The 12,202-nt window shown below is 46.7% G+C and overlaps 1 protein-coding gene across 19 annotated transcripts in view; it reads right to left on the bottom strand.

Annotated features, from left to right (window-relative positions):
* MBNL1 (muscleblind like splicing regulator 1) overlaps positions 1–12,202 on the bottom strand; it is a 112,974-nt gene that overhangs the window by 57,991 nt on the left and 42,781 nt on the right. The gene's annotated exons all lie outside the window — the stretch shown is intronic.

Below are 12,202 nucleotides of genomic sequence, written 5' to 3'. Positions count from 1 at the left end.
GGAGACGGAGCGGGACAGCAGCAGAGGAAGCTGCTGGCAAGTAAATATTGCTCAACACAACACCAGTATCGGGGAAAAACTGACAGAGTGGAATAACAGGAAGCTTAGTCACTTCTGGACAAAAAAAGCCAAGCGTATGAAAGCGGGGCTAGGGGGAGCTGGGCGGCTGCGCTGGGGGGGCCAGAGAGTGGAGCCCAGCTCGCGGGGCAGCAGGCGCAAGCAGGGGACACTGGCCTGGCCAGAGGAGGAGGAGGGTTGTCCTGCCCGGGTGCCCCCACGGGGTGTCGGGCTGTGTGATGGGCACCCTTACTACAGCAAACCCTTTGCGAATACAGCAGGATCTGCTGCACAGGCTCCTCTCATCCCCAGCCAACTCTGGCTAATGAGTGGTGCTAATGACTGAAGTTAAACTCTGACCTAATTAAACCATACCCTCACTTCTCTTCCGCCTTCCAAAGCATGGACAGCACCACAACCGCTTGGCTTGGGCAGATAAGAAAATACCAGGAAGGCCAAGGAAAGCTGACATACAGCAATTAGAATTTAAGGATGTATTTAGTTTTGATTACCATTATCGTTCGAGCCACAGAACAGCTTCAGAAGGCGAGCCGAGTATAACCGATGCAGGACAGGACACCCACCGCCTTTCAGACAGTGATCGCTCGCTCCCATTAGGGACTACCAGAGAAACCAGTGGCTCCATGGGAACGTGTGAACCACAGCCGAGGACAGGACCCAGGCGGGCAGAGCATGGACCATCACACCAAAGTGCAACCCTCAGGCTTCACACAACTGGAGAACATTTTGCTTGTGTACAGAATTAGCCCATTCCTGGCAGCTCTCAAGTAATCTGGTATTCAGACCATAAAGGCACTTTGCAGAAGCCTCAGAAGCGGGGGAAAAAAGTTGAAAAGGTTATATTACTCTGATGGCGATCTTCCACATTGAAAAGTACTCATTACCCTTAAAATATGGTCTGGACTGCTCACTGATGAAGGGATAACGACACTGGATGTCAGTAAAGGGACTATGTTAGGAAAACACAAATCCAAAATTTTACTACATCATCTGGAAGGGCACACATAGCAGAGAGAAAGATAAATTTAAAATATTTAGAAGATACACAAAGAAGCAACTAAACCATGCCAAAATGAAGACAAACTTGATTAATAACGTTTTTCACTGCTTAGGCAAAAGAGGGAAGAAAAGGATGTAATGAATAAACGGTTCAGCAACAGAGAAATAAAAAAACTTAACCAAGTTTATAGTTTAAAAATTACTGCAATGAAGATCTGTCTATAAGTGATTCAGATTTCAGTGGCAAAGAAAGAGAACCAGTAACATTGATATGTTTGGCAACGGGAGGAAAAGGGAGAGTTAAAAGTATTTAACAAAGAACAAGTTTAAGCAAGGCTAGCAAAGGAAAAGTGTCATGGGCAAATAAAGGCTGATACATCAGGTTTGTTTTACCTAGCAAATGTGTGCTAAGGCACAATAAAAGCTTCCTAACCAAATAAACAACCCTCCGGTCTCTGCAGGCTAACCGCAGCTGTGGCAAAACCAAGCAACTGGGTGCACGGCCAGTGAATCCCAGCGGCGGAGCAACAAGTGAGACCTCACGTAAAGCACTGCTTCACCATACTGTTTGCTACACACTTGTCACGTGTATTGAAAAAAAACACAAAAAGCAAACCTGATGCTGAAGTGGTGTAACGGCTACATGGAAGAACAAAAAGAATGAGAAGGGGACACCAACGTTTGCTGGCAGGAGCGAAGCCTGCACAGCGCGTTAGCAATGTCCATGTCATGGGGACAGCACCAGAGTGGCATGGGGAGGACAGCCAGTGGCCAGCTCCAGTGTCCTGGGCCAGCACAGGACAAGCCCAGCAGCAGGCAGGAGCACTGCTGGGTGCTGTGGCCTGGCCCTGTAGACATGCAGGCAGAGGGCCGAGCTGACATTAGCTCTGCAAACCTCACCCAGAGGACACGGTGCACCATCCGCACCCACGGCACGACAGCCCTCCACAGACCACAGGACCAGGGAGCGATGCAGACGCCAGGTCTCCACTGCCCAGCTCCAGAGGGGATCACCTGATGCCACGAGTAAAGTTTTGTTTAATTTCTAACTTGTGGTGGCTGGTTGCAGGTTGGCTTCAGCATGCAATAGCAAAACAACACCCAAGGCACAGCCACAGTCGGGCACCGCACCCCAGGTCAGTGTCCAGCTCCACCACCCACACGCCACGCCATGATCCAACAATCATTAACACTGGGACATGGAAAGGCTAACAAAACCTGAAAGTTTCAATGCATACCAATGAAGAAGTTCTTGCTCAGAGCTCTGTGCTGCACTGCCAGAAGTGGAGGGGAATGGCAGGACGCTGCTGACCCTGCAGCAAAGCTGGACTCAGCAGGCCCTGTATCAGTCACAGATTATTATTTTTTTCATACAGCTTGAGAATAATTTCCTGCACTAAGTGCTTTCCAGGACTCATAACACTGATACTGTAAATCAATATTTTACAAAGACAAAGCTGCATGACGGATGTATGCACTAATTAAACCATATCTAACAAGCAGCACTGCTGTAATCACACACTCTGTATCCCTTTTAGCTTTTACACCAGAGATTTGGCCTTGCTTACTTTCTACATAAAACAAAATGACAATAAAACAACAGAACAAAGGATCCACTGTAAGTCACAGTGTGCAAATAAAGATAGTATCTACTTTGTCCGTACTGGCGCAGTGCAAATATAATTAAGGCTACAAGAAAACATCACTTGCTCTCAGCAGCTCTCCATCTTCTCTCTGATAGCGCCCCTGTATCAGCTTTACTTTTAAAAATACAACTCTTTGTTAGAGCAAATAAATACAGAATTTTCACTCCATTGCATAGATCCATCCTATTAGAACAAGCCTGATGGTTCTCACACTTGAGGAGCCGGGACTCCGTACGGCCCCAGACAAGGCTGGCAGGACACAACCACACACGGCAGCTCTGTCACGGAGTGGGACGGAAGCTCTTGGCACAGCTGGGGACAGTGCCTGCCCGTCCCCCTTGGCTGCAGGCACATCCCTGCATCCCCTGCCCCTTCCCGAGGGGAGGCTGCTAGCTGGCCTTGGCACCAGCCGGCAGCCCTGGTACAATTTTGAGGAACACGTGTTGTTCTCGTTGGAAAGGACCCAGGTAAAAATCCCATCTGTGCTCAGAAATGTGGCTGCAGGATAAATATTTGATATCAAAGCCTTGAAAAGCTTAACTCTGTCAAAGTCACGTATTGCGGAAAAAAAGGCAATGATAGCTCAGAAAAGCTTATGAAATATGTGAAATATGACATTAGAGGAGCAGAAAGTACATATAAACAGCAGAAACTTTTTCAGCATCTGTAAGGACTTACAGAGCATCTGGGCTCTGAAGGAATAAAGAGGTGAAGATTAATCTGCCCTTGCTATTTTGAGTTGTTGAATAGAGGAGGTCAATGGACACGAATTAGTGGGAAACACAGATGGCAGGGTTTATTTTTCTAAAGTTAAATAATCATGAAATATGCCAAAATACTGCTTTGCGGTTGGAATTCCCTTTCATTGTTTATTTTAACATGGGCACCGACAATTGAAATATCCTGTCACAAGCACAAACCGTGCAGGCAGACGCAGCAGCTTTCCTCTGGGTGGAAGCTCGGTTCCTGGGTCCCTCCAGCGCCGGGCGGCAGCAGCAGCTGCCCCTGGGACAGGTACCAAAACTGAAACGCAATGGTGAAAAGGGCGAGGGGGAGTATTGGTTTTACAGAAGCAACCTTTCTGTAGGGAAGTGGCATTTGTACTAATGGCAGCTGAAGTTCGTTATAAGACATCTCAACAGTTCTACTACCTTTCCTGTATACACCAAGAAAAAGAAAATACAACCTCTGCAGATATTATCTGTAGTGCGTATGAGCTCAAAAACATGCTTACGACCTGAATACTTGAAGACTCTTGCTTGAAGTGTTCAGCCACATAGCTGGTGGGAAATTAAAAATTTTCCATGTGTGGGAGCCAACTGAACTGATGAAACAAAAAGTAACATTCAGAAGGAAGACCAGCATATCATGATCTCATCTGAGAAGCACTTTTTCCCCAAGTTCAGCATGTGTGAGGCAGAATCAAAGTCACGGAGATGAGAGCATTGGCCTCAGGGCTGGGCCGGAGGGCTGTGTTACAGGTGGTTGCTCTTCAAGAACCTAAATTCTCCTTTAATATATTTTACACAGCTCTATGGGGGAGGAAACAACTCATTTCTGAGTATTAAAAGGAAATAAAAACACCATTAAATTCCCCTCTTTCCCCCCACCTTTTATTTAAAAAAAAAAAAAGTGAGACCAGATTGGCTCAAAAAGTAGTAAAACAAGAAATAAGTGAAATAGCAAATGAGAACTTTCTACACTATAACCTCCCTACAATCAAACAAGTTCAAGCTGAAAGCTTTGCCCACCACCACTGCCAAGCCTTGAAAGCTTTGCCCACCATCACTGCCAAGCCCTAAAAGCCCCAGAAGCTATTTCATGGGACTGGGAGATGCTCGGCTCCCTACAGCCGGTGCTGTCCCTTGCGCTGCCCCAGTGCTCACATCCCACTCCACCACAGCACCCCAAAGGGCAATGGCGAAGGACAAGACATGGCTTCACCGGCACACACCTCCCTCCTTTTCCTCTGTATGGATGAAGCCACTTAACATCAGGCTTCTCAGCAGCGCTGGCAAAATTAATTTTCCCACCTTGCGAATGAGGGCTGGAGCCTGTCTGCTCCTGTCACAGAAACAAGGGGAGGATGGAGAACAGGAGGGCGAAGGAGAGGAATGGGACCAGAAGCCAAGATGAAAAGTAAGGGGGAAGAAGGCTGAAGGGAGACCTGGAATTTCTGCCCATGATTGCTCTCACCACTGTTCCAGGCGGTGCCACACCATGCACCATTGTCCTCCTCCTCTTCTTCCTCAGGCTTCACAATAATGAGAGCAAGATCAGAGAGCAAAGAGGACCTCAACTGCTGATGCCTTCATGTGCTCCTGGACTTGCCCCTAACAACAGTATCTGACTTGTATTAGGCAAGCCCTTAAAGAGTTCCCCGTCCTCCACCGAGCGCTCAGCACTGAGTGTTTCTGCCTGGGAACACAGGTCCCAGCTTCCAGCAGGTAAAGCACCTCCAAGCACTCGAAGTGACACAGCAATACCACTGCCACTGGAAATCCCTGCCTTTCGCAGTCCCGAGGGCTAAGACATTTTTTAAACAAAGTTAAGGAGCAGAAGCTGAACTGAGCAATTTGTCAGCTGATCAAAACAGAACTTCAGTAGTCACTTAGTAACATTTAACTACTTGCCATTTAAGTAGAACAGAGAGAAAAGAATGAGGCAACTATGGATGGTGCTGGACAAGCGACCTTTTGCTGTACTCCAAACAACAACAAAATTCAGCAATGCTTTCCAAATTTTAAAAATTAAATATGGGTGTATTTTTAGCAACTGCTATTTTCAATTTGTTTAAGCACAAAGCATACAAAAATCAAGGTCAATACACAAAATACAGCAGCCTGAAAAAATCTTGGAGGAGCCACCTGGCACCAGTTGCTGGAATAATCCACAGTAAGGCCAAGAATTCAAGAGACATGGGACAAAATTGCTGGTGCGTAAGCATTCCGCCCCAGTGATCCACGGCCACTTTATCTCCTTGCTACAGGCAGGGTCACAGGGTGTATCACGGTCATAACAACTCTCTGTCAACTCTCTGTTGTACCAAACTACCCACCTCCCGCCCTGAGGGAAATCCCCATGTAGGTCCCCAGCGAGAGTGCCCGTCTACTCCCGCCTGCCCAGGGCCGCGTTTTGGAGGCCAAGGGCTGTGTGCTCCTGCTGAACCTCCGCAGCAACACCCTCCAGCATCATCCTGCCCACTCACAGCCCGAGGTGGCTTCTGAGTGTCAGACGGGTGTCACCATTGCACCTTCCGAAAGACTGGCAGCAGTTCTCTCTGATCTCAAGCAATGTATATGGGGAACAAAATTAGGAAAACATTCCTTTTCAGAAAGTATTAAAACCAAACCATCAGTGTACTGCAAAAATACACATAGCAGTAATACCTGCCCATACGTACAAACCAAGGAAAACCACCGCAACCAACCATAACTTTATTATAAGGCATACGCACAGAGACAGAAAAAAAAAAAAATCAGACAGGAAAGGGACGTTTCAGCTCCAAAGCCCTTCTGGAATCAGCAGTAGATAAAGTGCAAAACCAAGAAAGTCGTTTTGAAAGTAATTTACATCTTAAGATTTAATTTTTAAAAATTGTCATGTGAAATTAAATAGATCAACACCAAGCTCAGCTATTTTTCAAACCCGTGCAGTTAATAAGGGAGAAGAGCATACACAGAAATCAAACCCAAACCCAAACTTTCAGGGTCTTTTTTTCCCCCTTTGATTAACTGTAGGTACATGAGACAGATGCAAGGTGAGACCAGTCCTAAAGCAGGGAGATCAAAGACCCTGTTTGAATACTACCCTGATTTACCTGGAGTGCAGCGGCTCACTATGCCTGTGTTTTCCATCCATAAGGCAGTTGTCGGTTCTGTGCTATTCCAGCAGAGCTGCCTGTTGGTCCAGCAGACCTCCGGCACCAAACAGCCGTGCACCAGGAGAACTGTACTGGGTGCTGACCTAAACACCCAGCGTCACCCTGAGGTGAGTCTGACTCTGAATTAGAGCCGGCCGACCTTGCCACCAGGGCAGGACTCAGCACCCCGACAGGCCAGCAGAGCCTGTCCTGCCCACCCTGCGCAGTGACCGCTCTGGGGGCCAGCGAGGGAGCACCACAGTGTGCCACATCTGCCCCAGCTGTGCAGGGCCAGAGCGGGTGAAAACTCTCCTCCGCATCAGCTTTCCACCAGCAAACGCTGCAGACACAGGAATGAGATGCCCTCAGGGATCTCCTGATCCTGCCAAAACTTTCGTCTCCCAAAGCCGGCGGTGCCTGCGGAGCTGCCGGCAAGCCATGCTCACCAAGCCCAGTCCCAGCTGACCGCAGACACTGCCTTTCCCCAGCCTCAGCTCGATAGAAGAAGGGGGTCTTGCAGTGGGGCGCGAAAGAAAAACACTGGCTAAGCCTTAGCTTTTGTGAATGTCTTCCTTTTCCTAAAAAGTTTTTTTATGTTTCAAATACTTTGCTGTAAAAGTTTTATTTGCAGATTTTGCCAATCTAGAGTTTGAGACAGGTGCTTTTAAAAAAAAAATAAATAGTTCACCTGTTGCATGTCCTGTACTTTACTAAATCTTTAAGCTTTACCACTGGAAAAAAAAAAAAAAAGAAGTCAGTGGGTGTCTAATCCTACTCAGATTACTTGGTGTTTCCCTTGTGTCTTTGGAGGGAACAAAACTCTATCCCTACCCCAAAACCCTGCTTCTGTTAAATGTAACGAGAGCACTTCCCCCGCCTCTCACCCATGTGTTCGGGGGGGGGGGGCTCTCCTTTCGTTTCCTGCACATTTGTCAACTGACACCAAAAAGAAAGCAAGTACAAAAGAATTTTGAAAAACAGATTGACTGAAAAAACTATACATGATGTAGATAGATATAAAGCCAGAGAAAGCAATGCACTATGATTAATAAATCATATAACAGTGGGAATACCTCTTGCTATCTACTGTATGCAAATGCACAACCAGGGTATCACAAACAACCGCTGCTGACATGTGTGTGCACACACGCTCCCAAGGACCGCAAGCCCGTCTGCTCGCAGCCACTTAATGAACGACAACACCTCTCCGTGCCTGGCTGCCAAACGCTTTCATCAGGATCCAAACCCATCGCTGGAACCTCAGAGTGATTTTGATAACAGATCTACTTTAATTACGTGATCCTTTCAAGTACATTTGGAGCAGCTCTTGCCTGGCTCTGAAGCCAGCCGGCTCGCACACGAAGGCTACAGAGCTGTGCGGTGGAAGCGGGGCCAGGTGGCACCTCGAGAGCCCCATGGTGTGAGCTGGCTCCATCGCAGGCGGCACTGGAAGCACTGGCACCCTGGGGAAGGGAGGACTGACCACCTCCTGGAAACTGCTGACGTTGGCCAGGGGGCCCCCGCAGCTCACACCACCGGGGTGGTGACCAGCTCCAACAAACCCCAAAAGCAACACAACTCTGAAAGTTCGCAGCTCCTGTCCCTCACCTGCCTGCAGTGAACCTCACTTTTTGTTATTTTCTGTCATTAATCTGTGATACATACAGACCTATATATAATATACATGCTATATACTAAGCATATATATACAAATAGTATACAGTGCTTATATACACACCTAGGTATAGCACAGAGTAAAACACTTAGCTGAAAGCTTTATAACAAGCAACTTCCAAGTAATTTCCACTGTAGCCACTTTAGCAGTGTCTAACCATTGAGGTATTTACACATCTAAACGCACCAGAAACATCTAAACAATAAACATGTGACAAACACCGAGTAAAAATATTTTACACTGTTACAGGCATTAAAAATATCTTCAGCTAATGGCCTAAAACATTAAGAAGCGGCCTCTGCTTCCCTTCGTGTTTTCAGTGTCTGTCTTAATTAAGCCAACTGTTAAAAGTTTCCAACAAGTAAACATTAGGTGCACTTTCCTCCATATTAAAAAAAAAATAATCAACAAGCATTATATTTCTCTTCAGATATATTTAAAATCACACCAGTAACCATACTTGGAACTAGGCACAAAAAAATGTCTTGCGAAGAGCTGGCAGAAAATGAAAACGGATGCATTTTCTCAAGGAATTAGAGCGCCTTTCTGTATGCTACACCCAACTGATGCATTGCCCTGAACAGTTCTGTTCTCGACATCTATTATGTTTCGCTCTTTCCTCCTCTTTCCCTTCTGTCTGCTCATGCTTTTAAAACCGAGTCCTCTCTCCTTCGGTATCCATCAGGTGGTGTGACAGTATCTGACCTCCTGCAGCCTCGTACCTTTTTTTAGTCTTCTGTCTCTCCTCTTAATTTCTTTCTTTCTTCCTTCTGCTTTGTCTTCTTGTCTGGTTAGAGATTTAATCACCTCCTTACACATTTTATTTCTGTAAGCTGAAGAAGGCCCGTGGTCGTCACCTCTTCTTCCCCTTTGACTACTTTCCTTTTTCACTTCCCTCTGAAGATCTCCTCTTCTGCCCTCACCCATGACCTGCGCCATCTCACCCATGAGCGCCTTCCCCAGCACTGGGCTCGCCCTGAGGCATGGAGGGGTGGCCACTGCCATGCTCCGGTCTCTGGTCAGGGCCCCAGCCACGGGGCCGTGGCCAAGAGGAGCCCGTCAGCGTGGGGGCCACTTCCCCGTGCACCCCCTGTGCCGCGCTTGTCAGACGGGGGGACGCTGGGAAGAGAAGTGCATTGAGTCTGGAGCACAAGTCTTGTGAGGAGCGACTGAGGAAGCTGGGGTTGTTCAGCCTGGAGAAAAGGAGGCTGAGGGGAGACCTTCTCGCTCCCTACAACTACCTGAAAGGAGGGTGTAGTGAGGGGGGGGTCAGTCTCTTCTCCCAGGAAACAGGCAATAAGACAAGAGGAAATGGCCTCAAGTTGTGCCAGGGCGGGTTTAGATTGGATATTAGGAAAAATTTCTTCACCAAAAGGGTTATCAAACATCAGAACAGGCTGCCCAGGGAAGTGGTGGAGTCACCACCCCTGAAGGTATTTAAAAGATGTGTAGATGTGGTGCACAGGGCCATGGTTTAGGAGAGGACTTGGCAATGCTAGGTTAATGGTTGGACTTGATCTTAAAGGTTATTTCCAACCAAAACGAATTCTCTGATTCTACGATTCCCCTCGGTGCAGGGTACGCCAGCGCCGAGTCCTGTGCTCTTGCCCCAGCCAAGACCAGGCCGAGAGTTGAAGGCACCTTCAGGGCAGGAGAACATGTCCCACCATTACAACTGGCACCCTGCCTGGGGGCAAACGCTGAACCCATGCAGGGCTACCAGCCAGAGCCAGCTGCCATCTGGAGAGCTGCAGCTCTGTGTCAGAGCGGTGTTTTACCCTCGGAGATGCGAAGTGAAAATACACATGCAAAGAAGGGGTGAGGGACCACCTCCTGATCCATTCGGTGCCGCAGCTGCTCCTCCTCCCAGCCCCCAACGCATGGCTATGCTATCTGCTTTCTCCCTTGCAGCTAAATGTACTGTAAAAAATGAGGCAAAATGCCATTAACAATGTACCAGTTCCTTAGCTGGCTATGATAAGGCCATTTACATAAAAATTTTAGCACCCAAACGTCTTTGTTCTTCCAACCTTGAATTCAAACAAACCCACTGACTTCCTCCTTATGGAACTTCCTGCAAAAATATGTTTTTAACGTACTAAAGCAAACTAGACCTAAGAAAATTGGTTAAATTTCTTATGTAAGAAATAGAATGAGATTAAAGAAACTTCTGATTTCAAGAAAAATTTTAAAAAGGAAGGAGTAAGTGCAGTAGCTGCATTCAAAATCTTGTATACAGCAACGAAAATTGTATTTTTCCTTCTACACACAGTTGTACATATTTTTAAAGAAACTACTTGTAACACATTCTGTTCATCAAAATATTCATGGCTCCCACCCTGTCAACATTCACGTACTTTTTAAAGCACCTACCCGTGAGTTACCCCCAAAAGAGAAGGGAGCGGGGGCTGCCGGGTGCCCCAGCAGGTCCCTGCCCGCCGACCCAGTGCCTGCAGGGCCATGGGGCTGTGCCGTCTGCACAGAGCCCACCACCCATGGGGGCAGCACCCTGACGAACCTGTGTGATGGGGGCAAATGAACCAGCCTGCCACCCACGCTTCTGACAGGTCCTAAGTGGGGTAAGTAACATGATAACAGTTAAATGAATGTTAATTATAATTAGCCACTTCGTTATAGAATCATAGAATGGCTCGGGTTAGAAGGGACCTTAAAGATCATCTAGTTCCACCCCCCTGCCCTGGGCAGGGACACCTCCCACCAGACCAGGTTGCTCAAAGCCCCATCCAGCCTGGCCTTGAACACCTCCAGGGACGGGGCAGCCACAGCTTCTCTGGGCAACCTGGGCCAGGGGCTCACCACCCTCACAGTCAAGAATTTCTTCCTAATATCTAACCTAAATCCACCCATTTTCAGTTTAAAACCATTCCCCCTCGTCCTATCACTCTACTCCCTGATAAAGAGTCCCTGTTTCAGATCATTTGGTTATGAGATATTTGAGTTTATACTCAATAAAGTTTGTTTCTGTTTCTCTCCCTTTTTGTTTTCCATAAGTATAAAATCAAACCATCCATAGTTCAAATAGGAGATGTGATATAAAAAAGCAGCCAGAAATTCTGGTATTCTGAACCTTAAACAGTACAACTGGCACCTCTCCTTAGGAACAGCTGTTTACTTCAACATACAGAAACCATATTAATTTATACCTGCAGTGGGTAATTAGAAAAAACCAAACAAACCCAAACCCAACAACTAGCACTTCAAGTCAGTTTTTTCTGTCACTTTCAAGTCAATTCCCACGTCAGTTTTTTCTGCATTTTTTAAATCAGCATTTGAATTAATTATCTGCATGATTCAAAAATTTTAAAAGTAAAATGAGCAACCCTGCATAAAACTTGCACTTTGGAATGCTCACCTCTATTCAAAGGAACCAGGCATATAAAAAACCTTAATCATTTACAGCTACTTTAATTACTGCCTTTTAGTGGTACCGACTACAGGACAAGGCAGTTGTCTGCTGTGACAACTCACCGACGGGTCTCTCTCCTGCCACCGCTGCCACCAGCACCACAGAGCTCCGCAGTCACTTCTGAGCAGAGGGCTGCGAGGTCCTGCTCCACGGAAATTTAACTGAGGAGGGCAGCCAAATGATTGCAAGATAACAGGAATCACTGTAAGACCTCTGAATAAAGCAGAGTATATACAGCAGACTTTGACTCTGTGTACAATTTAAGCTTATTTCGGCCAATTTCCAGGCTTTAGGAAAGTAATCTTCCAGGAAAGCTTTAAACACAGTAATCCATGATCTGATAAACTGAATACAGTTCCAAAAAGCTGGTATTTCTGCTTTCTCACAATGGCATTCTTACTTTTGCCATTTCATTTATTTTAATAACACAAGTAGCTGTACCACAAGCAAAAGTCAGCTGCATTACACTGTGCAGACATTTACATTTTGGTTTATATATAATCACTGTGCCCTTC

The sequence above is a fragment of the Rissa tridactyla genome, chromosome 6, assembly GCF_028500815.1.
Source record: "Rissa tridactyla isolate bRisTri1 chromosome 6, bRisTri1.patW.cur.20221130, whole genome shotgun sequence".
NCBI classification, from domain to species: Eukaryota; Metazoa; Chordata; class Aves; order Charadriiformes; family Laridae; genus Rissa; species Rissa tridactyla.
This window is presented reverse-complemented; position numbering and strand designations above follow the sequence as displayed.